The sequence below is a fragment of the Solanum lycopersicum genome, chromosome 1 (assembly GCF_036512215.1).
Source record: "Solanum lycopersicum chromosome 1, SLM_r2.1".
Taxonomy (NCBI): domain Eukaryota; kingdom Viridiplantae; phylum Streptophyta; class Magnoliopsida; order Solanales; family Solanaceae; genus Solanum; species Solanum lycopersicum.
This window is the reverse complement of record NC_090800.1, coordinates 36,417,547-36,437,767: the sequence shown is the minus strand read 5'-3', so window position 1 is coordinate 36,437,767 and position 20,221 is coordinate 36,417,547. Positions and strand designations below refer to the sequence as shown.

General features: G+C 49.0%; 57 non-coding genes across 57 annotated transcripts; all 57 read left to right on the top strand.

Annotated features, from left to right (window-relative positions):
* The first annotated feature begins 114 nt into the window (after positions 1-114).
* On the top strand, positions 115-233 carry LOC138341229 (5S ribosomal RNA). Its single transcript, XR_011214028.1, has one exon. It is a non-coding gene; the product is annotated as a 5S ribosomal RNA (ribosomal RNA).
* Positions 234-469: 236 nt separating this feature from the next.
* Positions 470-588, top strand: LOC138341228 (5S ribosomal RNA). Its single transcript, XR_011214027.1, has one exon. It is a non-coding gene; the product is annotated as a 5S ribosomal RNA (ribosomal RNA).
* Positions 589-824: 236 nt separating this feature from the next.
* Positions 825-943, top strand: LOC138341227 (5S ribosomal RNA). The gene has a single exon (XR_011214026.1). It is a non-coding gene; the product is annotated as a 5S ribosomal RNA (ribosomal RNA).
* A 236-nt stretch (positions 944-1,179) lies between these two features.
* LOC138341224 (5S ribosomal RNA) lies at positions 1,180-1,298 on the top strand. The gene has a single exon (XR_011214024.1). It is a non-coding gene; the product is annotated as a 5S ribosomal RNA (ribosomal RNA).
* Positions 1,299-1,534: 236 nt separating this feature from the next.
* Positions 1,535-1,653, top strand: LOC138341223 (5S ribosomal RNA). The gene has a single exon (XR_011214023.1). It is a non-coding gene; the product is annotated as a 5S ribosomal RNA (ribosomal RNA).
* A 236-nt stretch (positions 1,654-1,889) lies between these two features.
* Positions 1,890-2,008, top strand: LOC138341222 (5S ribosomal RNA). Its single transcript, XR_011214022.1, has one exon. It is a non-coding gene; the product is annotated as a 5S ribosomal RNA (ribosomal RNA).
* A 236-nt stretch (positions 2,009-2,244) lies between these two features.
* Positions 2,245-2,363, top strand: LOC138341221 (5S ribosomal RNA). Its single transcript, XR_011214021.1, has one exon. It is a non-coding gene; the product is annotated as a 5S ribosomal RNA (ribosomal RNA).
* A 236-nt stretch (positions 2,364-2,599) lies between these two features.
* LOC138341220 (5S ribosomal RNA) lies at positions 2,600-2,718 on the top strand. Its single transcript, XR_011214020.1, has one exon. It is a non-coding gene; the product is annotated as a 5S ribosomal RNA (ribosomal RNA).
* A 236-nt stretch (positions 2,719-2,954) lies between these two features.
* Positions 2,955-3,073, top strand: LOC138341218 (5S ribosomal RNA). The gene has a single exon (XR_011214018.1). It is a non-coding gene; the product is annotated as a 5S ribosomal RNA (ribosomal RNA).
* A 236-nt stretch (positions 3,074-3,309) lies between these two features.
* Positions 3,310-3,428, top strand: LOC138341217 (5S ribosomal RNA). The gene has a single exon (XR_011214017.1). It is a non-coding gene; the product is annotated as a 5S ribosomal RNA (ribosomal RNA).
* A 236-nt stretch (positions 3,429-3,664) lies between these two features.
* Positions 3,665-3,783, top strand: LOC138341216 (5S ribosomal RNA). Its single transcript, XR_011214016.1, has one exon. It is a non-coding gene; the product is annotated as a 5S ribosomal RNA (ribosomal RNA).
* A 236-nt stretch (positions 3,784-4,019) lies between these two features.
* Positions 4,020-4,138, top strand: LOC138341215 (5S ribosomal RNA). Its single transcript, XR_011214015.1, has one exon. It is a non-coding gene; the product is annotated as a 5S ribosomal RNA (ribosomal RNA).
* A 236-nt stretch (positions 4,139-4,374) lies between these two features.
* Positions 4,375-4,493, top strand: LOC138341214 (5S ribosomal RNA). Its single transcript, XR_011214014.1, has one exon. It is a non-coding gene; the product is annotated as a 5S ribosomal RNA (ribosomal RNA).
* A 236-nt stretch (positions 4,494-4,729) lies between these two features.
* On the top strand, positions 4,730-4,848 carry LOC138341213 (5S ribosomal RNA). Its single transcript, XR_011214013.1, has one exon. It is a non-coding gene; the product is annotated as a 5S ribosomal RNA (ribosomal RNA).
* A 236-nt stretch (positions 4,849-5,084) lies between these two features.
* Positions 5,085-5,203, top strand: LOC138341212 (5S ribosomal RNA). Its single transcript, XR_011214012.1, has one exon. It is a non-coding gene; the product is annotated as a 5S ribosomal RNA (ribosomal RNA).
* Positions 5,204-5,439: 236 nt separating this feature from the next.
* Positions 5,440-5,558, top strand: LOC138341211 (5S ribosomal RNA). Its single transcript, XR_011214011.1, has one exon. It is a non-coding gene; the product is annotated as a 5S ribosomal RNA (ribosomal RNA).
* A 236-nt stretch (positions 5,559-5,794) lies between these two features.
* Positions 5,795-5,913, top strand: LOC138341210 (5S ribosomal RNA). Its single transcript, XR_011214010.1, has one exon. It is a non-coding gene; the product is annotated as a 5S ribosomal RNA (ribosomal RNA).
* A 236-nt stretch (positions 5,914-6,149) lies between these two features.
* On the top strand, positions 6,150-6,268 carry LOC138341209 (5S ribosomal RNA). Its single transcript, XR_011214009.1, has one exon. It is a non-coding gene; the product is annotated as a 5S ribosomal RNA (ribosomal RNA).
* Positions 6,269-6,504: 236 nt separating this feature from the next.
* Positions 6,505-6,623, top strand: LOC138341207 (5S ribosomal RNA). The gene has a single exon (XR_011214007.1). It is a non-coding gene; the product is annotated as a 5S ribosomal RNA (ribosomal RNA).
* A 236-nt stretch (positions 6,624-6,859) lies between these two features.
* LOC138341206 (5S ribosomal RNA) lies at positions 6,860-6,978 on the top strand. Its single transcript, XR_011214006.1, has one exon. It is a non-coding gene; the product is annotated as a 5S ribosomal RNA (ribosomal RNA).
* Positions 6,979-7,214: 236 nt separating this feature from the next.
* On the top strand, positions 7,215-7,333 carry LOC138341205 (5S ribosomal RNA). Its single transcript, XR_011214005.1, has one exon. It is a non-coding gene; the product is annotated as a 5S ribosomal RNA (ribosomal RNA).
* A 236-nt stretch (positions 7,334-7,569) lies between these two features.
* Positions 7,570-7,688, top strand: LOC138341204 (5S ribosomal RNA). The gene has a single exon (XR_011214004.1). It is a non-coding gene; the product is annotated as a 5S ribosomal RNA (ribosomal RNA).
* Positions 7,689-7,924: 236 nt separating this feature from the next.
* On the top strand, positions 7,925-8,043 carry LOC138341203 (5S ribosomal RNA). The gene has a single exon (XR_011214003.1). It is a non-coding gene; the product is annotated as a 5S ribosomal RNA (ribosomal RNA).
* A 236-nt stretch (positions 8,044-8,279) lies between these two features.
* LOC138341202 (5S ribosomal RNA) lies at positions 8,280-8,398 on the top strand. The gene has a single exon (XR_011214002.1). It is a non-coding gene; the product is annotated as a 5S ribosomal RNA (ribosomal RNA).
* Positions 8,399-8,634: 236 nt separating this feature from the next.
* Positions 8,635-8,753, top strand: LOC138341201 (5S ribosomal RNA). The gene has a single exon (XR_011214001.1). It is a non-coding gene; the product is annotated as a 5S ribosomal RNA (ribosomal RNA).
* A 236-nt stretch (positions 8,754-8,989) lies between these two features.
* LOC138341200 (5S ribosomal RNA) lies at positions 8,990-9,108 on the top strand. The gene has a single exon (XR_011214000.1). It is a non-coding gene; the product is annotated as a 5S ribosomal RNA (ribosomal RNA).
* A 236-nt stretch (positions 9,109-9,344) lies between these two features.
* On the top strand, positions 9,345-9,463 carry LOC138341199 (5S ribosomal RNA). Its single transcript, XR_011213999.1, has one exon. It is a non-coding gene; the product is annotated as a 5S ribosomal RNA (ribosomal RNA).
* A 236-nt stretch (positions 9,464-9,699) lies between these two features.
* On the top strand, positions 9,700-9,818 carry LOC138341198 (5S ribosomal RNA). Its single transcript, XR_011213998.1, has one exon. It is a non-coding gene; the product is annotated as a 5S ribosomal RNA (ribosomal RNA).
* Positions 9,819-10,054: 236 nt separating this feature from the next.
* Positions 10,055-10,173, top strand: LOC138341196 (5S ribosomal RNA). Its single transcript, XR_011213996.1, has one exon. It is a non-coding gene; the product is annotated as a 5S ribosomal RNA (ribosomal RNA).
* Positions 10,174-10,409: 236 nt separating this feature from the next.
* Positions 10,410-10,528, top strand: LOC138341195 (5S ribosomal RNA). Its single transcript, XR_011213995.1, has one exon. It is a non-coding gene; the product is annotated as a 5S ribosomal RNA (ribosomal RNA).
* A 236-nt stretch (positions 10,529-10,764) lies between these two features.
* Positions 10,765-10,883, top strand: LOC138341193 (5S ribosomal RNA). The gene has a single exon (XR_011213994.1). It is a non-coding gene; the product is annotated as a 5S ribosomal RNA (ribosomal RNA).
* Positions 10,884-11,119: 236 nt separating this feature from the next.
* On the top strand, positions 11,120-11,238 carry LOC138341192 (5S ribosomal RNA). Its single transcript, XR_011213993.1, has one exon. It is a non-coding gene; the product is annotated as a 5S ribosomal RNA (ribosomal RNA).
* A 237-nt stretch (positions 11,239-11,475) lies between these two features.
* Positions 11,476-11,594, top strand: LOC138341191 (5S ribosomal RNA). Its single transcript, XR_011213992.1, has one exon. It is a non-coding gene; the product is annotated as a 5S ribosomal RNA (ribosomal RNA).
* Positions 11,595-11,830: 236 nt separating this feature from the next.
* Positions 11,831-11,949, top strand: LOC138341190 (5S ribosomal RNA). Its single transcript, XR_011213991.1, has one exon. It is a non-coding gene; the product is annotated as a 5S ribosomal RNA (ribosomal RNA).
* A 239-nt stretch (positions 11,950-12,188) lies between these two features.
* Positions 12,189-12,307, top strand: LOC138340920 (5S ribosomal RNA). Its single transcript, XR_011213747.1, has one exon. It is a non-coding gene; the product is annotated as a 5S ribosomal RNA (ribosomal RNA).
* A 238-nt stretch (positions 12,308-12,545) lies between these two features.
* On the top strand, positions 12,546-12,663 carry LOC138340998 (5S ribosomal RNA). Its single transcript, XR_011213823.1, has one exon. It is a non-coding gene; the product is annotated as a 5S ribosomal RNA (ribosomal RNA).
* A 237-nt stretch (positions 12,664-12,900) lies between these two features.
* LOC138341030 (5S ribosomal RNA) lies at positions 12,901-13,019 on the top strand. The gene has a single exon (XR_011213854.1). It is a non-coding gene; the product is annotated as a 5S ribosomal RNA (ribosomal RNA).
* A 231-nt stretch (positions 13,020-13,250) lies between these two features.
* LOC138341189 (5S ribosomal RNA) lies at positions 13,251-13,369 on the top strand. Its single transcript, XR_011213990.1, has one exon. It is a non-coding gene; the product is annotated as a 5S ribosomal RNA (ribosomal RNA).
* A 236-nt stretch (positions 13,370-13,605) lies between these two features.
* LOC138341188 (5S ribosomal RNA) lies at positions 13,606-13,724 on the top strand. Its single transcript, XR_011213989.1, has one exon. It is a non-coding gene; the product is annotated as a 5S ribosomal RNA (ribosomal RNA).
* A 236-nt stretch (positions 13,725-13,960) lies between these two features.
* LOC138341187 (5S ribosomal RNA) lies at positions 13,961-14,079 on the top strand. The gene has a single exon (XR_011213988.1). It is a non-coding gene; the product is annotated as a 5S ribosomal RNA (ribosomal RNA).
* Positions 14,080-14,315: 236 nt separating this feature from the next.
* On the top strand, positions 14,316-14,434 carry LOC138341186 (5S ribosomal RNA). Its single transcript, XR_011213987.1, has one exon. It is a non-coding gene; the product is annotated as a 5S ribosomal RNA (ribosomal RNA).
* Positions 14,435-14,670: 236 nt separating this feature from the next.
* LOC138341184 (5S ribosomal RNA) lies at positions 14,671-14,789 on the top strand. The gene has a single exon (XR_011213985.1). It is a non-coding gene; the product is annotated as a 5S ribosomal RNA (ribosomal RNA).
* Positions 14,790-15,025: 236 nt separating this feature from the next.
* On the top strand, positions 15,026-15,144 carry LOC138341183 (5S ribosomal RNA). Its single transcript, XR_011213984.1, has one exon. It is a non-coding gene; the product is annotated as a 5S ribosomal RNA (ribosomal RNA).
* A 236-nt stretch (positions 15,145-15,380) lies between these two features.
* LOC138341182 (5S ribosomal RNA) lies at positions 15,381-15,499 on the top strand. Its single transcript, XR_011213983.1, has one exon. It is a non-coding gene; the product is annotated as a 5S ribosomal RNA (ribosomal RNA).
* A 236-nt stretch (positions 15,500-15,735) lies between these two features.
* LOC138341181 (5S ribosomal RNA) lies at positions 15,736-15,854 on the top strand. Its single transcript, XR_011213982.1, has one exon. It is a non-coding gene; the product is annotated as a 5S ribosomal RNA (ribosomal RNA).
* Positions 15,855-16,090: 236 nt separating this feature from the next.
* LOC138341180 (5S ribosomal RNA) lies at positions 16,091-16,209 on the top strand. The gene has a single exon (XR_011213981.1). It is a non-coding gene; the product is annotated as a 5S ribosomal RNA (ribosomal RNA).
* A 236-nt stretch (positions 16,210-16,445) lies between these two features.
* LOC138341179 (5S ribosomal RNA) lies at positions 16,446-16,564 on the top strand. Its single transcript, XR_011213980.1, has one exon. It is a non-coding gene; the product is annotated as a 5S ribosomal RNA (ribosomal RNA).
* Positions 16,565-16,800: 236 nt separating this feature from the next.
* LOC138341178 (5S ribosomal RNA) lies at positions 16,801-16,919 on the top strand. The gene has a single exon (XR_011213979.1). It is a non-coding gene; the product is annotated as a 5S ribosomal RNA (ribosomal RNA).
* Positions 16,920-17,155: 236 nt separating this feature from the next.
* LOC138341177 (5S ribosomal RNA) lies at positions 17,156-17,274 on the top strand. The gene has a single exon (XR_011213978.1). It is a non-coding gene; the product is annotated as a 5S ribosomal RNA (ribosomal RNA).
* Positions 17,275-17,510: 236 nt separating this feature from the next.
* On the top strand, positions 17,511-17,629 carry LOC138341176 (5S ribosomal RNA). Its single transcript, XR_011213977.1, has one exon. It is a non-coding gene; the product is annotated as a 5S ribosomal RNA (ribosomal RNA).
* A 236-nt stretch (positions 17,630-17,865) lies between these two features.
* LOC138341175 (5S ribosomal RNA) lies at positions 17,866-17,984 on the top strand. Its single transcript, XR_011213976.1, has one exon. It is a non-coding gene; the product is annotated as a 5S ribosomal RNA (ribosomal RNA).
* Positions 17,985-18,220: 236 nt separating this feature from the next.
* Positions 18,221-18,339, top strand: LOC138341173 (5S ribosomal RNA). The gene has a single exon (XR_011213974.1). It is a non-coding gene; the product is annotated as a 5S ribosomal RNA (ribosomal RNA).
* Positions 18,340-18,575: 236 nt separating this feature from the next.
* Positions 18,576-18,694, top strand: LOC138341172 (5S ribosomal RNA). Its single transcript, XR_011213973.1, has one exon. It is a non-coding gene; the product is annotated as a 5S ribosomal RNA (ribosomal RNA).
* A 236-nt stretch (positions 18,695-18,930) lies between these two features.
* On the top strand, positions 18,931-19,049 carry LOC138341171 (5S ribosomal RNA). The gene has a single exon (XR_011213972.1). It is a non-coding gene; the product is annotated as a 5S ribosomal RNA (ribosomal RNA).
* A 236-nt stretch (positions 19,050-19,285) lies between these two features.
* On the top strand, positions 19,286-19,404 carry LOC138341170 (5S ribosomal RNA). Its single transcript, XR_011213971.1, has one exon. It is a non-coding gene; the product is annotated as a 5S ribosomal RNA (ribosomal RNA).
* Positions 19,405-19,640: 236 nt separating this feature from the next.
* On the top strand, positions 19,641-19,759 carry LOC138341169 (5S ribosomal RNA). Its single transcript, XR_011213970.1, has one exon. It is a non-coding gene; the product is annotated as a 5S ribosomal RNA (ribosomal RNA).
* A 236-nt stretch (positions 19,760-19,995) lies between these two features.
* On the top strand, positions 19,996-20,114 carry LOC138341168 (5S ribosomal RNA). The gene has a single exon (XR_011213969.1). It is a non-coding gene; the product is annotated as a 5S ribosomal RNA (ribosomal RNA).
* The last annotated feature ends 107 nt before the right edge of the window (positions 20,115-20,221 follow it).

Below are 20,221 nucleotides of genomic sequence, written 5' to 3'. Positions count from 1 at the left end.
TGGGCGTGACGGGCGTCGTCGTGCGTCGGTGCGTGGAGGGTTTTAAAGCGGGGGGCGGGCTAGGGCGTTGGGAGGAAGGTTGTGTTTAATAGATTTTAGAGTGCAATGAATGACGGATGCGATCATACCAGCACTAACGCACCGGATCCCATCAGAACTCCGAAGTTAAGCGTGCTTGGGCGAGAGTAGTACTAGGATGGGTGACCCCCTGGGAAGTCCTCGTGTTGCATCCCTCCTTTTTGTTGAAATTTGATCTCGTAATTGAAAAAAAAAAATATACTCATTTATTTTTTTTTTTGCGGAAAATACGTTCGGATTGAGGCGTCATTAGGATATGGGATGGTGGCGTCGGGGATGGGCGTGACGGGCGTCGTCGTGCGTCGGTGCGTGGAGGGTTTTAAAGCGGGGGGCGGGCTAGGGCGTTGGGAGGAAGGTTGTGTTTAATAGATTTTAGAGTGCAATGAATGACGGATGCGATCATACCAGCACTAACGCACCGGATCCCATCAGAACTCCGAAGTTAAGCGTGCTTGGGCGAGAGTAGTACTAGGATGGGTGACCCCCTGGGAAGTCCTCGTGTTGCATCCCTCCTTTTTGTTGAAATTTGATCTCGTAATTGAAAAAAAAAAATATACTCATTTATTTTTTTTTTTGCGGAAAATACGTTCGGATTGAGGCGTCATTAGGATATGGGATGGTGGCGTCGGGGATGGGCGTGACGGGCGTCGTCGTGCGTCGGTGCGTGGAGGGTTTTAAAGCGGGGGGCGGGCTAGGGCGTTGGGAGGAAGGTTGTGTTTAATAGATTTTAGAGTGCAATGAATGACGGATGCGATCATACCAGCACTAACGCACCGGATCCCATCAGAACTCCGAAGTTAAGCGTGCTTGGGCGAGAGTAGTACTAGGATGGGTGACCCCCTGGGAAGTCCTCGTGTTGCATCCCTCCTTTTTGTTGAAATTTGATCTCGTAATTGAAAAAAAAAAATATACTCATTTATTTTTTTTTTTGCGGAAAATACGTTCGGATTGAGGCGTCATTAGGATATGGGATGGTGGCGTCGGGGATGGGCGTGACGGGCGTCGTCGTGCGTCGGTGCGTGGAGGGTTTTAAAGCGGGGGGCGGGCTAGGGCGTTGGGAGGAAGGTTGTGTTTAATAGATTTTAGAGTGCAATGAATGACGGATGCGATCATACCAGCACTAACGCACCGGATCCCATCAGAACTCCGAAGTTAAGCGTGCTTGGGCGAGAGTAGTACTAGGATGGGTGACCCCCTGGGAAGTCCTCGTGTTGCATCCCTCCTTTTTGTTGAAATTTGATCTCGTAATTGAAAAAAAAAAATATACTCATTTATTTTTTTTTTTGCGGAAAATACGTTCGGATTGAGGCGTCATTAGGATATGGGATGGTGGCGTCGGGGATGGGCGTGACGGGCGTCGTCGTGCGTCGGTGCGTGGAGGGTTTTAAAGCGGGGGGCGGGCTAGGGCGTTGGGAGGAAGGTTGTGTTTAATAGATTTTAGAGTGCAATGAATGACGGATGCGATCATACCAGCACTAACGCACCGGATCCCATCAGAACTCCGAAGTTAAGCGTGCTTGGGCGAGAGTAGTACTAGGATGGGTGACCCCCTGGGAAGTCCTCGTGTTGCATCCCTCCTTTTTGTTGAAATTTGATCTCGTAATTGAAAAAAAAAAATATACTCATTTATTTTTTTTTTTGCGGAAAATACGTTCGGATTGAGGCGTCATTAGGATATGGGATGGTGGCGTCGGGGATGGGCGTGACGGGCGTCGTCGTGCGTCGGTGCGTGGAGGGTTTTAAAGCGGGGGGCGGGCTAGGGCGTTGGGAGGAAGGTTGTGTTTAATAGATTTTAGAGTGCAATGAATGACGGATGCGATCATACCAGCACTAACGCACCGGATCCCATCAGAACTCCGAAGTTAAGCGTGCTTGGGCGAGAGTAGTACTAGGATGGGTGACCCCCTGGGAAGTCCTCGTGTTGCATCCCTCCTTTTTGTTGAAATTTGATCTCGTAATTGAAAAAAAAAAATATACTCATTTATTTTTTTTTTTGCGGAAAATACGTTCGGATTGAGGCGTCATTAGGATATGGGATGGTGGCGTCGGGGATGGGCGTGACGGGCGTCGTCGTGCGTCGGTGCGTGGAGGGTTTTAAAGCGGGGGGCGGGCTAGGGCGTTGGGAGGAAGGTTGTGTTTAATAGATTTTAGAGTGCAATGAATGACGGATGCGATCATACCAGCACTAACGCACCGGATCCCATCAGAACTCCGAAGTTAAGCGTGCTTGGGCGAGAGTAGTACTAGGATGGGTGACCCCCTGGGAAGTCCTCGTGTTGCATCCCTCCTTTTTGTTGAAATTTGATCTCGTAATTGAAAAAAAAAAATATACTCATTTATTTTTTTTTTTGCGGAAAATACGTTCGGATTGAGGCGTCATTAGGATATGGGATGGTGGCGTCGGGGATGGGCGTGACGGGCGTCGTCGTGCGTCGGTGCGTGGAGGGTTTTAAAGCGGGGGGCGGGCTAGGGCGTTGGGAGGAAGGTTGTGTTTAATAGATTTTAGAGTGCAATGAATGACGGATGCGATCATACCAGCACTAACGCACCGGATCCCATCAGAACTCCGAAGTTAAGCGTGCTTGGGCGAGAGTAGTACTAGGATGGGTGACCCCCTGGGAAGTCCTCGTGTTGCATCCCTCCTTTTTGTTGAAATTTGATCTCGTAATTGAAAAAAAAAAATATACTCATTTATTTTTTTTTTTGCGGAAAATACGTTCGGATTGAGGCGTCATTAGGATATGGGATGGTGGCGTCGGGGATGGGCGTGACGGGCGTCGTCGTGCGTCGGTGCGTGGAGGGTTTTAAAGCGGGGGGCGGGCTAGGGCGTTGGGAGGAAGGTTGTGTTTAATAGATTTTAGAGTGCAATGAATGACGGATGCGATCATACCAGCACTAACGCACCGGATCCCATCAGAACTCCGAAGTTAAGCGTGCTTGGGCGAGAGTAGTACTAGGATGGGTGACCCCCTGGGAAGTCCTCGTGTTGCATCCCTCCTTTTTGTTGAAATTTGATCTCGTAATTGAAAAAAAAAAATATACTCATTTATTTTTTTTTTTGCGGAAAATACGTTCGGATTGAGGCGTCATTAGGATATGGGATGGTGGCGTCGGGGATGGGCGTGACGGGCGTCGTCGTGCGTCGGTGCGTGGAGGGTTTTAAAGCGGGGGGCGGGCTAGGGCGTTGGGAGGAAGGTTGTGTTTAATAGATTTTAGAGTGCAATGAATGACGGATGCGATCATACCAGCACTAACGCACCGGATCCCATCAGAACTCCGAAGTTAAGCGTGCTTGGGCGAGAGTAGTACTAGGATGGGTGACCCCCTGGGAAGTCCTCGTGTTGCATCCCTCCTTTTTGTTGAAATTTGATCTCGTAATTGAAAAAAAAAAATATACTCATTTATTTTTTTTTTTGCGGAAAATACGTTCGGATTGAGGCGTCATTAGGATATGGGATGGTGGCGTCGGGGATGGGCGTGACGGGCGTCGTCGTGCGTCGGTGCGTGGAGGGTTTTAAAGCGGGGGGCGGGCTAGGGCGTTGGGAGGAAGGTTGTGTTTAATAGATTTTAGAGTGCAATGAATGACGGATGCGATCATACCAGCACTAACGCACCGGATCCCATCAGAACTCCGAAGTTAAGCGTGCTTGGGCGAGAGTAGTACTAGGATGGGTGACCCCCTGGGAAGTCCTCGTGTTGCATCCCTCCTTTTTGTTGAAATTTGATCTCGTAATTGAAAAAAAAAAATATACTCATTTATTTTTTTTTTTGCGGAAAATACGTTCGGATTGAGGCGTCATTAGGATATGGGATGGTGGCGTCGGGGATGGGCGTGACGGGCGTCGTCGTGCGTCGGTGCGTGGAGGGTTTTAAAGCGGGGGGCGGGCTAGGGCGTTGGGAGGAAGGTTGTGTTTAATAGATTTTAGAGTGCAATGAATGACGGATGCGATCATACCAGCACTAACGCACCGGATCCCATCAGAACTCCGAAGTTAAGCGTGCTTGGGCGAGAGTAGTACTAGGATGGGTGACCCCCTGGGAAGTCCTCGTGTTGCATCCCTCCTTTTTGTTGAAATTTGATCTCGTAATTGAAAAAAAAAAATATACTCATTTATTTTTTTTTTTGCGGAAAATACGTTCGGATTGAGGCGTCATTAGGATATGGGATGGTGGCGTCGGGGATGGGCGTGACGGGCGTCGTCGTGCGTCGGTGCGTGGAGGGTTTTAAAGCGGGGGGCGGGCTAGGGCGTTGGGAGGAAGGTTGTGTTTAATAGATTTTAGAGTGCAATGAATGACGGATGCGATCATACCAGCACTAACGCACCGGATCCCATCAGAACTCCGAAGTTAAGCGTGCTTGGGCGAGAGTAGTACTAGGATGGGTGACCCCCTGGGAAGTCCTCGTGTTGCATCCCTCCTTTTTGTTGAAATTTGATCTCGTAATTGAAAAAAAAAAATATACTCATTTATTTTTTTTTTTGCGGAAAATACGTTCGGATTGAGGCGTCATTAGGATATGGGATGGTGGCGTCGGGGATGGGCGTGACGGGCGTCGTCGTGCGTCGGTGCGTGGAGGGTTTTAAAGCGGGGGGCGGGCTAGGGCGTTGGGAGGAAGGTTGTGTTTAATAGATTTTAGAGTGCAATGAATGACGGATGCGATCATACCAGCACTAACGCACCGGATCCCATCAGAACTCCGAAGTTAAGCGTGCTTGGGCGAGAGTAGTACTAGGATGGGTGACCCCCTGGGAAGTCCTCGTGTTGCATCCCTCCTTTTTGTTGAAATTTGATCTCGTAATTGAAAAAAAAAAATATACTCATTTATTTTTTTTTTTGCGGAAAATACGTTCGGATTGAGGCGTCATTAGGATATGGGATGGTGGCGTCGGGGATGGGCGTGACGGGCGTCGTCGTGCGTCGGTGCGTGGAGGGTTTTAAAGCGGGGGGCGGGCTAGGGCGTTGGGAGGAAGGTTGTGTTTAATAGATTTTAGAGTGCAATGAATGACGGATGCGATCATACCAGCACTAACGCACCGGATCCCATCAGAACTCCGAAGTTAAGCGTGCTTGGGCGAGAGTAGTACTAGGATGGGTGACCCCCTGGGAAGTCCTCGTGTTGCATCCCTCCTTTTTGTTGAAATTTGATCTCGTAATTGAAAAAAAAAAATATACTCATTTATTTTTTTTTTTGCGGAAAATACGTTCGGATTGAGGCGTCATTAGGATATGGGATGGTGGCGTCGGGGATGGGCGTGACGGGCGTCGTCGTGCGTCGGTGCGTGGAGGGTTTTAAAGCGGGGGGCGGGCTAGGGCGTTGGGAGGAAGGTTGTGTTTAATAGATTTTAGAGTGCAATGAATGACGGATGCGATCATACCAGCACTAACGCACCGGATCCCATCAGAACTCCGAAGTTAAGCGTGCTTGGGCGAGAGTAGTACTAGGATGGGTGACCCCCTGGGAAGTCCTCGTGTTGCATCCCTCCTTTTTGTTGAAATTTGATCTCGTAATTGAAAAAAAAAAATATACTCATTTATTTTTTTTTTTGCGGAAAATACGTTCGGATTGAGGCGTCATTAGGATATGGGATGGTGGCGTCGGGGATGGGCGTGACGGGCGTCGTCGTGCGTCGGTGCGTGGAGGGTTTTAAAGCGGGGGGCGGGCTAGGGCGTTGGGAGGAAGGTTGTGTTTAATAGATTTTAGAGTGCAATGAATGACGGATGCGATCATACCAGCACTAACGCACCGGATCCCATCAGAACTCCGAAGTTAAGCGTGCTTGGGCGAGAGTAGTACTAGGATGGGTGACCCCCTGGGAAGTCCTCGTGTTGCATCCCTCCTTTTTGTTGAAATTTGATCTCGTAATTGAAAAAAAAAAATATACTCATTTATTTTTTTTTTTGCGGAAAATACGTTCGGATTGAGGCGTCATTAGGATATGGGATGGTGGCGTCGGGGATGGGCGTGACGGGCGTCGTCGTGCGTCGGTGCGTGGAGGGTTTTAAAGCGGGGGGCGGGCTAGGGCGTTGGGAGGAAGGTTGTGTTTAATAGATTTTAGAGTGCAATGAATGACGGATGCGATCATACCAGCACTAACGCACCGGATCCCATCAGAACTCCGAAGTTAAGCGTGCTTGGGCGAGAGTAGTACTAGGATGGGTGACCCCCTGGGAAGTCCTCGTGTTGCATCCCTCCTTTTTGTTGAAATTTGATCTCGTAATTGAAAAAAAAAAATATACTCATTTATTTTTTTTTTTGCGGAAAATACGTTCGGATTGAGGCGTCATTAGGATATGGGATGGTGGCGTCGGGGATGGGCGTGACGGGCGTCGTCGTGCGTCGGTGCGTGGAGGGTTTTAAAGCGGGGGGCGGGCTAGGGCGTTGGGAGGAAGGTTGTGTTTAATAGATTTTAGAGTGCAATGAATGACGGATGCGATCATACCAGCACTAACGCACCGGATCCCATCAGAACTCCGAAGTTAAGCGTGCTTGGGCGAGAGTAGTACTAGGATGGGTGACCCCCTGGGAAGTCCTCGTGTTGCATCCCTCCTTTTTGTTGAAATTTGATCTCGTAATTGAAAAAAAAAAATATACTCATTTATTTTTTTTTTTGCGGAAAATACGTTCGGATTGAGGCGTCATTAGGATATGGGATGGTGGCGTCGGGGATGGGCGTGACGGGCGTCGTCGTGCGTCGGTGCGTGGAGGGTTTTAAAGCGGGGGGCGGGCTAGGGCGTTGGGAGGAAGGTTGTGTTTAATAGATTTTAGAGTGCAATGAATGACGGATGCGATCATACCAGCACTAACGCACCGGATCCCATCAGAACTCCGAAGTTAAGCGTGCTTGGGCGAGAGTAGTACTAGGATGGGTGACCCCCTGGGAAGTCCTCGTGTTGCATCCCTCCTTTTTGTTGAAATTTGATCTCGTAATTGAAAAAAAAAAATATACTCATTTATTTTTTTTTTTGCGGAAAATACGTTCGGATTGAGGCGTCATTAGGATATGGGATGGTGGCGTCGGGGATGGGCGTGACGGGCGTCGTCGTGCGTCGGTGCGTGGAGGGTTTTAAAGCGGGGGGCGGGCTAGGGCGTTGGGAGGAAGGTTGTGTTTAATAGATTTTAGAGTGCAATGAATGACGGATGCGATCATACCAGCACTAACGCACCGGATCCCATCAGAACTCCGAAGTTAAGCGTGCTTGGGCGAGAGTAGTACTAGGATGGGTGACCCCCTGGGAAGTCCTCGTGTTGCATCCCTCCTTTTTGTTGAAATTTGATCTCGTAATTGAAAAAAAAAAATATACTCATTTATTTTTTTTTTTGCGGAAAATACGTTCGGATTGAGGCGTCATTAGGATATGGGATGGTGGCGTCGGGGATGGGCGTGACGGGCGTCGTCGTGCGTCGGTGCGTGGAGGGTTTTAAAGCGGGGGGCGGGCTAGGGCGTTGGGAGGAAGGTTGTGTTTAATAGATTTTAGAGTGCAATGAATGACGGATGCGATCATACCAGCACTAACGCACCGGATCCCATCAGAACTCCGAAGTTAAGCGTGCTTGGGCGAGAGTAGTACTAGGATGGGTGACCCCCTGGGAAGTCCTCGTGTTGCATCCCTCCTTTTTGTTGAAATTTGATCTCGTAATTGAAAAAAAAAAATATACTCATTTATTTTTTTTTTTGCGGAAAATACGTTCGGATTGAGGCGTCATTAGGATATGGGATGGTGGCGTCGGGGATGGGCGTGACGGGCGTCGTCGTGCGTCGGTGCGTGGAGGGTTTTAAAGCGGGGGGCGGGCTAGGGCGTTGGGAGGAAGGTTGTGTTTAATAGATTTTAGAGTGCAATGAATGACGGATGCGATCATACCAGCACTAACGCACCGGATCCCATCAGAACTCCGAAGTTAAGCGTGCTTGGGCGAGAGTAGTACTAGGATGGGTGACCCCCTGGGAAGTCCTCGTGTTGCATCCCTCCTTTTTGTTGAAATTTGATCTCGTAATTGAAAAAAAAAAATATACTCATTTATTTTTTTTTTTGCGGAAAATACGTTCGGATTGAGGCGTCATTAGGATATGGGATGGTGGCGTCGGGGATGGGCGTGACGGGCGTCGTCGTGCGTCGGTGCGTGGAGGGTTTTAAAGCGGGGGGCGGGCTAGGGCGTTGGGAGGAAGGTTGTGTTTAATAGATTTTAGAGTGCAATGAATGACGGATGCGATCATACCAGCACTAACGCACCGGATCCCATCAGAACTCCGAAGTTAAGCGTGCTTGGGCGAGAGTAGTACTAGGATGGGTGACCCCCTGGGAAGTCCTCGTGTTGCATCCCTCCTTTTTGTTGAAATTTGATCTCGTAATTGAAAAAAAAAAATATACTCATTTATTTTTTTTTTTGCGGAAAATACGTTCGGATTGAGGCGTCATTAGGATATGGGATGGTGGCGTCGGGGATGGGCGTGACGGGCGTCGTCGTGCGTCGGTGCGTGGAGGGTTTTAAAGCGGGGGGCGGGCTAGGGCGTTGGGAGGAAGGTTGTGTTTAATAGATTTTAGAGTGCAATGAATGACGGATGCGATCATACCAGCACTAACGCACCGGATCCCATCAGAACTCCGAAGTTAAGCGTGCTTGGGCGAGAGTAGTACTAGGATGGGTGACCCCCTGGGAAGTCCTCGTGTTGCATCCCTCCTTTTTGTTGAAATTTGATCTCGTAATTGAAAAAAAAAAATATACTCATTTATTTTTTTTTTTGCGGAAAATACGTTCGGATTGAGGCGTCATTAGGATATGGGATGGTGGCGTCGGGGATGGGCGTGACGGGCGTCGTCGTGCGTCGGTGCGTGGAGGGTTTTAAAGCGGGGGGCGGGCTAGGGCGTTGGGAGGAAGGTTGTGTTTAATAGATTTTAGAGTGCAATGAATGACGGATGCGATCATACCAGCACTAACGCACCGGATCCCATCAGAACTCCGAAGTTAAGCGTGCTTGGGCGAGAGTAGTACTAGGATGGGTGACCCCCTGGGAAGTCCTCGTGTTGCATCCCTCCTTTTTGTTGAAATTTGATCTCGTAATTGAAAAAAAAAAATATACTCATTTATTTTTTTTTTTGCGGAAAATACGTTCGGATTGAGGCGTCATTAGGATATGGGATGGTGGCGTCGGGGATGGGCGTGACGGGCGTCGTCGTGCGTCGGTGCGTGGAGGGTTTTAAAGCGGGGGGCGGGCTAGGGCGTTGGGAGGAAGGTTGTGTTTAATAGATTTTAGAGTGCAATGAATGACGGATGCGATCATACCAGCACTAACGCACCGGATCCCATCAGAACTCCGAAGTTAAGCGTGCTTGGGCGAGAGTAGTACTAGGATGGGTGACCCCCTGGGAAGTCCTCGTGTTGCATCCCTCCTTTTTGTTGAAATTTGATCTCGTAATTGAAAAAAAAAAATATACTCATTTATTTTTTTTTTTGCGGAAAATACGTTCGGATTGAGGCGTCATTAGGATATGGGATGGTGGCGTCGGGGATGGGCGTGACGGGCGTCGTCGTGCGTCGGTGCGTGGAGGGTTTTAAAGCGGGGGGCGGGCTAGGGCGTTGGGAGGAAGGTTGTGTTTAATAGATTTTAGAGTGCAATGAATGACGGATGCGATCATACCAGCACTAACGCACCGGATCCCATCAGAACTCCGAAGTTAAGCGTGCTTGGGCGAGAGTAGTACTAGGATGGGTGACCCCCTGGGAAGTCCTCGTGTTGCATCCCTCCTTTTTGTTGAAATTTGATCTCGTAATTGAAAAAAAAAAATATACTCATTTATTTTTTTTTTTGCGGAAAATACGTTCGGATTGAGGCGTCATTAGGATATGGGATGGTGGCGTCGGGGATGGGCGTGACGGGCGTCGTCGTGCGTCGGTGCGTGGAGGGTTTTAAAGCGGGGGGCGGGCTAGGGCGTTGGGAGGAAGGTTGTGTTTAATAGATTTTAGAGTGCAATGAATGACGGATGCGATCATACCAGCACTAACGCACCGGATCCCATCAGAACTCCGAAGTTAAGCGTGCTTGGGCGAGAGTAGTACTAGGATGGGTGACCCCCTGGGAAGTCCTCGTGTTGCATCCCTCCTTTTTGTTGAAATTTGATCTCGTAATTGAAAAAAAAAAATATACTCATTTATTTTTTTTTTTGCGGAAAATACGTTCGGATTGAGGCGTCATTAGGATATGGGATGGTGGCGTCGGGGATGGGCGTGACGGGCGTCGTCGTGCGTCGGTGCGTGGAGGGTTTTAAAGCGGGGGGCGGGCTAGGGCGTTGGGAGGAAGGTTGTGTTTAATAGATTTTAGAGTGCAATGAATGACGGATGCGATCATACCAGCACTAACGCACCGGATCCCATCAGAACTCCGAAGTTAAGCGTGCTTGGGCGAGAGTAGTACTAGGATGGGTGACCCCCTGGGAAGTCCTCGTGTTGCATCCCTCCTTTTTGTTGAAATTTGATCTCGTAATTGAAAAAAAAAAATATACTCATTTATTTTTTTTTTTGCGGAAAATACGTTCGGATTGAGGCGTCATTAGGATATGGGATGGTGGCGTCGGGGATGGGCGTGACGGGCGTCGTCGTGCGTCGGTGCGTGGAGGGTTTTAAAGCGGGGGGCGGGCTAGGGCGTTGGGAGGAAGGTTGTGTTTAATAGATTTTAGAGTGCAATGAATGACGGATGCGATCATACCAGCACTAACGCACCGGATCCCATCAGAACTCCGAAGTTAAGCGTGCTTGGGCGAGAGTAGTACTAGGATGGGTGACCCCCTGGGAAGTCCTCGTGTTGCATCCCTCCTTTTTGTTGAAATTTGATCTCGTAATTGAAAAAAAAAAATATACTCATTTATTTTTTTTTTTGCGGAAAATACGTTCGGATTGAGGCGTCATTAGGATATGGGATGGTGGCGTCGGGGATGGGCGTGACGGGCGTCGTCGTGCGTCGGTGCGTGGAGGGTTTTAAAGCGGGGGGCGGGCTAGGGCGTTGGGAGGAAGGTTGTGTTTAATAGATTTTAGAGTGCAATGAATGACGGATGCGATCATACCAGCACTAACGCACCGGATCCCATCAGAACTCCGAAGTTAAGCGTGCTTGGGCGAGAGTAGTACTAGGATGGGTGACCCCCTGGGAAGTCCTCGTGTTGCATCCCTCCTTTTTGTTGAAATTTGATCTCGTAATTGAAAAAAAAAAATATACTCATTTATTTTTTTTTTTGCGGAAAATACGTTCGGATTGAGGCGTCATTAGGATATGGGATGGTGGCGTCGGGGTATGGGCGTGACGGGCGTCGTCGTGCGTCGGTGCGTGGAGGGTTTTAAAGCGGGGGGCGGGCTAGGGCGTTGGGAGGAAGGTTGTGTTTAATAGATTTTAGAGTGCAATGAATGACGGATGCGATCATACCAGCACTAACGCACCGGATCCCATCAGAACTCCGAAGTTAAGCGTGCTTGGGCGAGAGTAGTACTAGGATGGGTGACCCCCTGGGAAGTCCTCGTGTTGCATCCCTCCTTTTTGTTGAAATTTGATCTCGTAATTGAAAAAAAAAAATATACTCATTTATTTTTTTTTTTGCGGAAAATACGTTCGGATTGAGGCGTCATTAGGATATGGGATGGTGGCGTCGGGGATGGGCGTGACGGGCGTCGTCGTGCGTCGGTGCGTGGAGGGTTTTAAAGCGGGGGGCGGGCTAGGGCGTTGGGAGGAAGGTTGTGTTTAATAGATTTTAGAGTGCAATGAATGACGGATGCGATCATACCAGCACTAACGCACCGGATCCCATCAGAACTCCGAAGTTAAGCGTGCTTGGGCGAGAGTAGTACTAGGATGGGTGACCCCCTGGGAAGTCCTCGTGTTGCATCCCTCCTTTTTGTTGAAATTTGATCTCGTAATTGAAAAAAAAAAATATACTCATTTATTTTTTTTTTTGCGGAAAATACGTTCGGATTGAGGCGTCATTAGGATATGGGATGGTGGCGTCGGGGGATGGGCGTGACGGGCGTCGTCGTGCGTCGGTGCGTGGAGGGTTTTAAAGCGGGGGGCGGGCTAGGGCGTTGGTAGGAAGGTTGTGTTTAATAGATTTTTAGAGTGCAATGAAATGACGGATGCGATCATACCAGCACTAACGCACCGGATCCCATCAGAACTCCGAAGTTAAGCGTGCTTGGGCGAGAGTAGTACTAGGATGGGTGACCCCTGGGGAAGTCCTCGTGTTGCATCCCTCCTTTTTGTTGAAATTTGATCTCGTAATTGAAAAAAAAAGAATTATACTCATTTATTTTTTTTTTGCGGAAAAATACGTTCGGATTGAGGCGTCATTAGGATATGGGATGGTGGCGTCGGGGATGGGCGTGACGGGCGTCGTCGTGCGTCGGTGCGTGGAGGGTTTTAAAGCGGGGGCGGGCTAGGGCGTTGGGAGGAAGGTTTGTGTTTAATAGATTTTAGAGTGCAATGAATGACGGATGCGATCATACCAGCACTAACGCACCGGATCCCATCAGAACTCCGAGTTAAGCGTGCTTGGGCGAGTGTAGTACTAGGATGGGTGACCCCCTGGGAAGTCCTCGTGTTGCATCCCTCCTTTTTTGTTGAAATTTGATCTCGTAATTGAAAAAAAAAAATATACTCATTTATTTTTTTTTTTGCGGAAAATACGTTCGGATTGAGGCGTCATTAGGATATGGGATGGTGGCGTCGGGGATGGGCGTGACGGGCGTCGTCGTGCGTCTGTGCGTGGAGGGTTTTAAAGCGGGGGGCGGGCTAGGGCGTTGGGAGGAAGGTTGTGTTTAATAGATTTTAGAGTGCAATGAAGGACGGATGCGATCATACCAGCACTAACGCACCGGATCCCATCAGAACTCCGAAGTTAAGCGTGCTTGGGCGAGAGTAGTACTAGATGGGTGACCCACCTGGGAAGTCCTCGTGTTGCATCCACTCCTTTTTGTTGAAAATTTGATCTCGTAATTGAAAAAAAAAAATATACTCATTTATTTTTTTTTTTGCGGAAAATACGTTCGGATTGAGGCGTCATTAGGATATGGGATGGTGGCGTCGGGGATGGGCGTGACGGGCGTCGTCGTGCGTCGGTGCGTGGGGGGGGGGGGGTGGAGCTAGGGCGTTGGGAGGAAGGTTGTGTTTAATAGATTTTAGAGTGCAATGAATGACGGATGCGATCATACCAGCACTAACGCACCGGATCCCATCAGAACTCCGAAGTTAAGCGTGCTTGGGCGAGAGTAGTACTAGGATGGGTGACCCCCTGGGAAGTCCTCGTGTTGCATCCCTCCTTTTTGTTGAAATTTGATCTCGTAATTGAAAAAAAAAAATATACTCATTTATTTTTTTTTTTGCGGAAAATACGTTCGGATTGAGGCGTCATTAGGATATGGGATGGTGGCGTCGGGGATGGGCGTGACGGGCGTCGTCGTGCGTCGGTGCGTGGAGGGTTTTAAAGCGGGGGGCGGGCTAGGGCGTTGGGAGGAAGGTTGTGTTTAATAGATTTTAGAGTGCAATGAATGACGGATGCGATCATACCAGCACTAACGCACCGGATCCCATCAGAACTCCGAAGTTAAGCGTGCTTGGGCGAGAGTAGTACTAGGATGGGTGACCCCCTGGGAAGTCCTCGTGTTGCATCCCTCCTTTTTGTTGAAATTTGATCTCGTAATTGAAAAAAAAAAATATACTCATTTATTTTTTTTTTTGCGGAAAATACGTTCGGATTGAGGCGTCATTAGGATATGGGATGGTGGCGTCGGGGATGGGCGTGACGGGCGTCGTCGTGCGTCGGTGCGTGGAGGGTTTTAAAGCGGGGGGCGGGCTAGGGCGTTGGGAGGAAGGTTGTGTTTAATAGATTTTAGAGTGCAATGAATGACGGATGCGATCATACCAGCACTAACGCACCGGATCCCATCAGAACTCCGAAGTTAAGCGTGCTTGGGCGAGAGTAGTACTAGGATGGGTGACCCCCTGGGAAGTCCTCGTGTTGCATCCCTCCTTTTTGTTGAAATTTGATCTCGTAATTGAAAAAAAAAAATATACTCATTTATTTTTTTTTTTGCGGAAAATACGTTCGGATTGAGGCGTCATTAGGATATGGGATGGTGGCGTCGGGGATGGGCGTGACGGGCGTCGTCGTGCGTCGGTGCGTGGAGGGTTTTAAAGCGGGGGGCGGGCTAGGGCGTTGGGAGGAAGGTTGTGTTTAATAGATTTTAGAGTGCAATGAATGACGGATGCGATCATACCAGCACTAACGCACCGGATCCCATCAGAACTCCGAAGTTAAGCGTGCTTGGGCGAGAGTAGTACTAGGATGGGTGACCCCCTGGGAAGTCCTCGTGTTGCATCCCTCCTTTTTGTTGAAATTTGATCTCGTAATTGAAAAAAAAAAATATACTCATTTATTTTTTTTTTTGCGGAAAATACGTTCGGATTGAGGCGTCATTAGGATATGGGATGGTGGCGTCGGGGATGGGCGTGACGGGCGTCGTCGTGCGTCGGTGCGTGGAGGGTTTTAAAGCGGGGGGCGGGCTAGGGCGTTGGGAGGAAGGTTGTGTTTAATAGATTTTAGAGTGCAATGAATGACGGATGCGATCATACCAGCACTAACGCACCGGATCCCATCAGAACTCCGAAGTTAAGCGTGCTTGGGCGAGAGTAGTACTAGGATGGGTGACCCCCTGGGAAGTCCTCGTGTTGCATCCCTCCTTTTTGTTGAAATTTGATCTCGTAATTGAAAAAAAAAAATATACTCATTTATTTTTTTTTTTGCGGAAAATACGTTCGGATTGAGGCGTCATTAGGATATGGGATGGTGGCGTCGGGGATGGGCGTGACGGGCGTCGTCGTGCGTCGGTGCGTGGAGGGTTTTAAAGCGGGGGGCGGGCTAGGGCGTTGGGAGGAAGGTTGTGTTTAATAGATTTTAGAGTGCAATGAATGACGGATGCGATCATACCAGCACTAACGCACCGGATCCCATCAGAACTCCGAAGTTAAGCGTGCTTGGGCGAGAGTAGTACTAGGATGGGTGACCCCCTGGGAAGTCCTCGTGTTGCATCCCTCCTTTTTGTTGAAATTTGATCTCGTAATTGAAAAAAAAAAATATACTCATTTATTTTTTTTTTTGCGGAAAATACGTTCGGATTGAGGCGTCATTAGGATATGGGATGGTGGCGTCGGGGATGGGCGTGACGGGCGTCGTCGTGCGTCGGTGCGTGGAGGGTTTTAAAGCGGGGGGCGGGCTAGGGCGTTGGGAGGAAGGTTGTGTTTAATAGATTTTAGAGTGCAATGAATGACGGATGCGATCATACCAGCACTAACGCACCGGATCCCATCAGAACTCCGAAGTTAAGCGTGCTTGGGCGAGAGTAGTACTAGGATGGGTGACCCCCTGGGAAGTCCTCGTGTTGCATCCCTCCTTTTTGTTGAAATTTGATCTCGTAATTGAAAAAAAAAAATATACTCATTTATTTTTTTTTTTGCGGAAAATACGTTCGGATTGAGGCGTCATTAGGATATGGGATGGTGGCGTCGGGGATGGGCGTGACGGGCGTCGTCGTGCGTCGGTGCGTGGAGGGTTTTAAAGCGGGGGGCGGGCTAGGGCGTTGGGAGGAAGGTTGTGTTTAATAGATTTTAGAGTGCAATGAATGACGGATGCGATCATACCAGCACTAACGCACCGGATCCCATCAGAACTCCGAAGTTAAGCGTGCTTGGGCGAGAGTAGTACTAGGATGGGTGACCCCCTGGGAAGTCCTCGTGTTGCATCCCTCCTTTTTGTTGAAATTTGATCTCGTAATTGAAAAAAAAAAATATACTCATTTATTTTTTTTTTTGCGGAAAATACGTTCGGATTGAGGCGTCATTAGGATATGGGATGGTGGCGTCGGGGATGGGCGTGACGGGCGTCGTCGTGCGTCGGTGCGTGGAGGGTTTTAAAGCGGGGGGCGGGCTAGGGCGTTGGGAGGAAGGTTGTGTTTAATAGATTTTAGAGTGCAATGAATGACGGATGCGATCATACCAGCACTAACGCACCGGATCCCATCAGAACTCCGAAGTTAAGCGTGCTTGGGCGAGAGTAGTACTAGGATGGGTGACCCCCTGGGAAGTCCTCGTGTTGCATCCCTCCTTTTTGTTGAAATTTGATCTCGTAATTGAAAAAAAAAAATATACTCATTTATTTTTTTTTTTGCGGAAAATACGTTCGGATTGAGGCGTCATTAGGATATGGGATGGTGGCGTCGGGGATGGGCGTGACGGGCGTCGTCGTGCGTCGGTGCGTGGAGGGTTTTAAAGCGGGGGGCGGGCTAGGGCGTTGGGAGGAAGGTTGTGTTTAATAGATTTTAGAGTGCAATGAATGACGGATGCGATCATACCAGCACTAACGCACCGGATCCCATCAGAACTCCGAAGTTAAGCGTGCTTGGGCGAGAGTAGTACTAGGATGGGTGACCCCCTGGGAAGTCCTCGTGTTGCATCCCTCCTTTTTGTTGAAATTTGATCTCGTAATTGAAAAAAAAAAATATACTCATTTATTTTTTTTTTTGCGGAAAATACGTTCGGATTGAGGCGTCATTAGGATATGGGATGGTGGCGTCGGGGATGGGCGTGACGGGCGTCGTCGTGCGTCGGTGCGTGGAGGGTTTTAAAGCGGGGGGCGGGCTAGGGCGTTGGGAGGAAGGTTGTGTTTAATAGATTTTAGAGTGCAATGAATGACGGATGCGATCATACCAGCACTAACGCACCGGATCCCATCAGAACTCCGAAGTTAAGCGTGCTTGGGCGAGAGTAGTACTAGGATGGGTGACCCCCTGGGAAGTCCTCGTGTTGCATCCCTCCTTTTTGTTGAAATTTGATCTCGTAATTGAAAAAAAAAAATATACTCATTTATTTTTTTTTTTGCGGAAAATACGTTCGGATTGAGGCGTCATTAGGATATGGGATGGTGGCGTCGGGGATGGGCGTGACGGGCGTCGTCGTGCGTCGGTGCGTGGAGGGTTTTAAAGCGGGGGGCGGGCTAGGGCGTTGGGAGGAAGGTTGTGTTTAATAGATTTTAGAGTGCAATGAATGACGGATGCGATCATACCAGCACTAACGCACCGGATCCCATCAGAACTCCGAAGTTAAGCGTGCTTGGGCGAGAGTAGTACTAGGATGGGTGACCCCCTGGGAAGTCCTCGTGTTGCATCCCTCCTTTTTGTTGAAATTTGATCTCGTAATTGAAAAAAAAAAATATACTCATTTATTTTTTTTTTTGCGGAAAATACGTTCGGATTGAGGCGTCATTAGGATATGGGATGGTGGCGTCGGGGATGGGCGTGACGGGCGTCGTCGTGCGTCGGTGCGTGGAGGGTTTTAAAGCGGGGGGCGGGCTAGGGCGTTGGGAGGAAGGTTGTGTTTAATAGATTTTAGAGTGCAATGAATGACGGATGCGATCATACCAGCACTAACGCACCGGATCCCATCAGAACTCCGAAGTTAAGCGTGCTTGGGCGAGAGTAGTACTAGGATGGGTGACCCCCTGGGAAGTCCTCGTGTTGCATCCCTCCTTTTTGTTGAAATTTGATCTCGTAATTGAAAAAAAAAAATATACTCATTTATTTTTTTTTTTGCGGAAAATACGTTCGGATTGAGGCGTCATTAGGATATGGGATGGTGGCGTCGGGGATGGGCGTGACGGGCGTCGTCGTGCGTCGGTGCGTGGAGGGTTTTAAAGCGGGGGGCGGGCTAGGGCGTTGGGAGGAAGGTTGTGTTTAATAGATTTTAGAGTGCAATGAATGACGGATGCGATCATACCAGCACTAACGCACCGGATCCCATCAGAACTCCGAAGTTAAGCGTGCTTGGGCGAGAGTAGTACTAGGATGGGTGACCCCCTGGGAAGTCCTCGTGTTGCATCCCTCCTTTTTGTTGAAATTTGATCTCGTAATTGAAAAAAAAAAATATACTCATTTATTTTTTTTTTTGCGGAAAATACGTTCGGATTGAGGCGTCATTAGGATATGGGATGGTGGCGTCGGGGATGGGCGTGACGGGCGTCGTCGTGCGTCGGTGCGTGGAGGGTTTTAAAGCGGGGGGCGGGCTAGGGCGTTGGGAGGAAGGTTGTGTTTAATAGATTTTAGAGTGCAATGAATGACGGATGCGATCATACCAGCACTAACGCACCGGATCCCATCAGAACTCCGAAGTTAAGCGTGCTTGGGCGAGAGTAGTACTAGGATGGGTGACCCCCTGGGAAGTCCTCGTGTTGCATCCCTCCTTTTTGTTGAAATTTGATCTCGTAATTGAAAAAAAAAAATATACTCATTTATTTTTTTTTTTGCGGAAAATACGTTCGGATTGAGGCGTCATTAGGATATGGGATGGTGGCGTCGGGGATGGGCGTGACGGGCGTCGTCGTGCGTCGGTGCGTGGAGGGTTTTAAAGCGGGGGGCGGGCTAGGGCGTTGGGAGGAAGGTTGTGTTTAATAGATTTTAGAGTGCAATGAATGACGGATGCGATCATACCAGCACTAACGCACCGGATCCCATCAGAACTCCGAAGTTAAGCGTGCTTGGGCGAGAGTAGTACTAGGATGGGTGACCCCCTGGGAAGTCCTCGTGTTGCATCCCTCCTTTTTGTTGAAATTTGATCTCGTAATTGAAAAAAAAAAATATACTCATTTATTTTTTTTTTTGCGGAAAATACGTTCGGATTGAGGCGTCATTAGGATATGGGATGGTGGCGTCGGGGATGGGCGTGACGGGCGTCGTCGTGCGTCGGTGCGTGGAGGGTTTTAAAGCGGGGGGCGGGCTAGGGCGTTGGGAGGAAGGTTGTGTTTAATAGATTTTAGAGTGCAATGAATGACGGATGCGATCATACCAGCACTAACGCACCGGATCCCATCAGAACTCCGAAGTTAAGCGTGCTTGGGCGAGAGTAGTACTAGGATGGGTGACCCCCTGGGAAGTCCTCGTGTTGCATCCCTCCTTTTTGTTGAAATTTGATCTCGTAATTGAAAAAAAAAAATATACTCATTTATTTTTTTTTTTGCGGAAAATACGTTCGGATTGAGGCGTCATTAGGATATGGGATGGTGGCGTCGGGGATGGGCGTGACGGGCGTCGTCGTGCGTCGGTGCGTGGAGGGTTTTAAAGCGGGGGGCGGGCTAGGGCGTTGGGAGGAAGGTTGTGTTTAATAGATTTTAGAGTGCAATGAATGACGGATGCGATCATACCAGCACTAACGCACCGGATCCCATCAGAACTCCGAAGTTAAGCGTGCTTGGGCGAGAGTAGTACTAGGATGGGTGACCCCCTGGGAAGTCCTCGTGTTGCATCCCTCCTTTTTGTTGAAATTTGATCTCGTAATTGAAAAAAAAAAATATACTCATTTATTTTTTTTTTTGCGGAAAATACGTTCGGATTGAGGCGTCATTAGGATATGGGATGGTGGCGTCGGGGATGGGCGTGACGGGCGTCGTCGTGCGTCGGTGCGTGGAGGGTTTTAAAGCGGGGGGCGGGCTAGGGCGTTGGGAGGAAGGTTGTGTTTAATAGATTTTAGAGTGCAATGAATGACGGATGCGATCATACCAGCACTAACGCACCGGATCCCATCAGAACTCCGAAGTTAAGCGTGCTTGGGCGAGAGTAGTACTAGGATGGGTGACCCCCTGGGAAGTCCTCGTGTTGCATCCCTCCTTTTTGTTGAAATTTGATCTCGTAATTGAAAAAAAAAAATATACTCATTTATTTTTTTTTTTGCGGAAAATACGTTCGGATTGAGGCGTCATTAGGATATGGGATGGTGGCGTCGGGGATGGGCGTGACGGGCGTCGTCGTGCGTCGGTGCGTGGAGGGTTTTAAAGCGGGGGGCGGGCTAGGGCGTTGGGAGGAAGGTTGTGTTTAATAGATTTTAGAGTGCAATGAATGACGGATGCGATCATACCAGCACTAACGCACCGGATCCCATCAGAACTCCGAAGTTAAGCGTGCTTGGGCGAGAGTAGTACTAGGATGGGTGACCCCCTGGGAAGTCCTCGTGTTGCATCCCTCCTTTTTGTTGAAATTTGATCTCGTAATTGAAAAAAAAAAATATACTCATTTATTTTTTTTTTTGCGGAAAATACGTTCGGATTGAGGCGTCATTAGGATATGGGA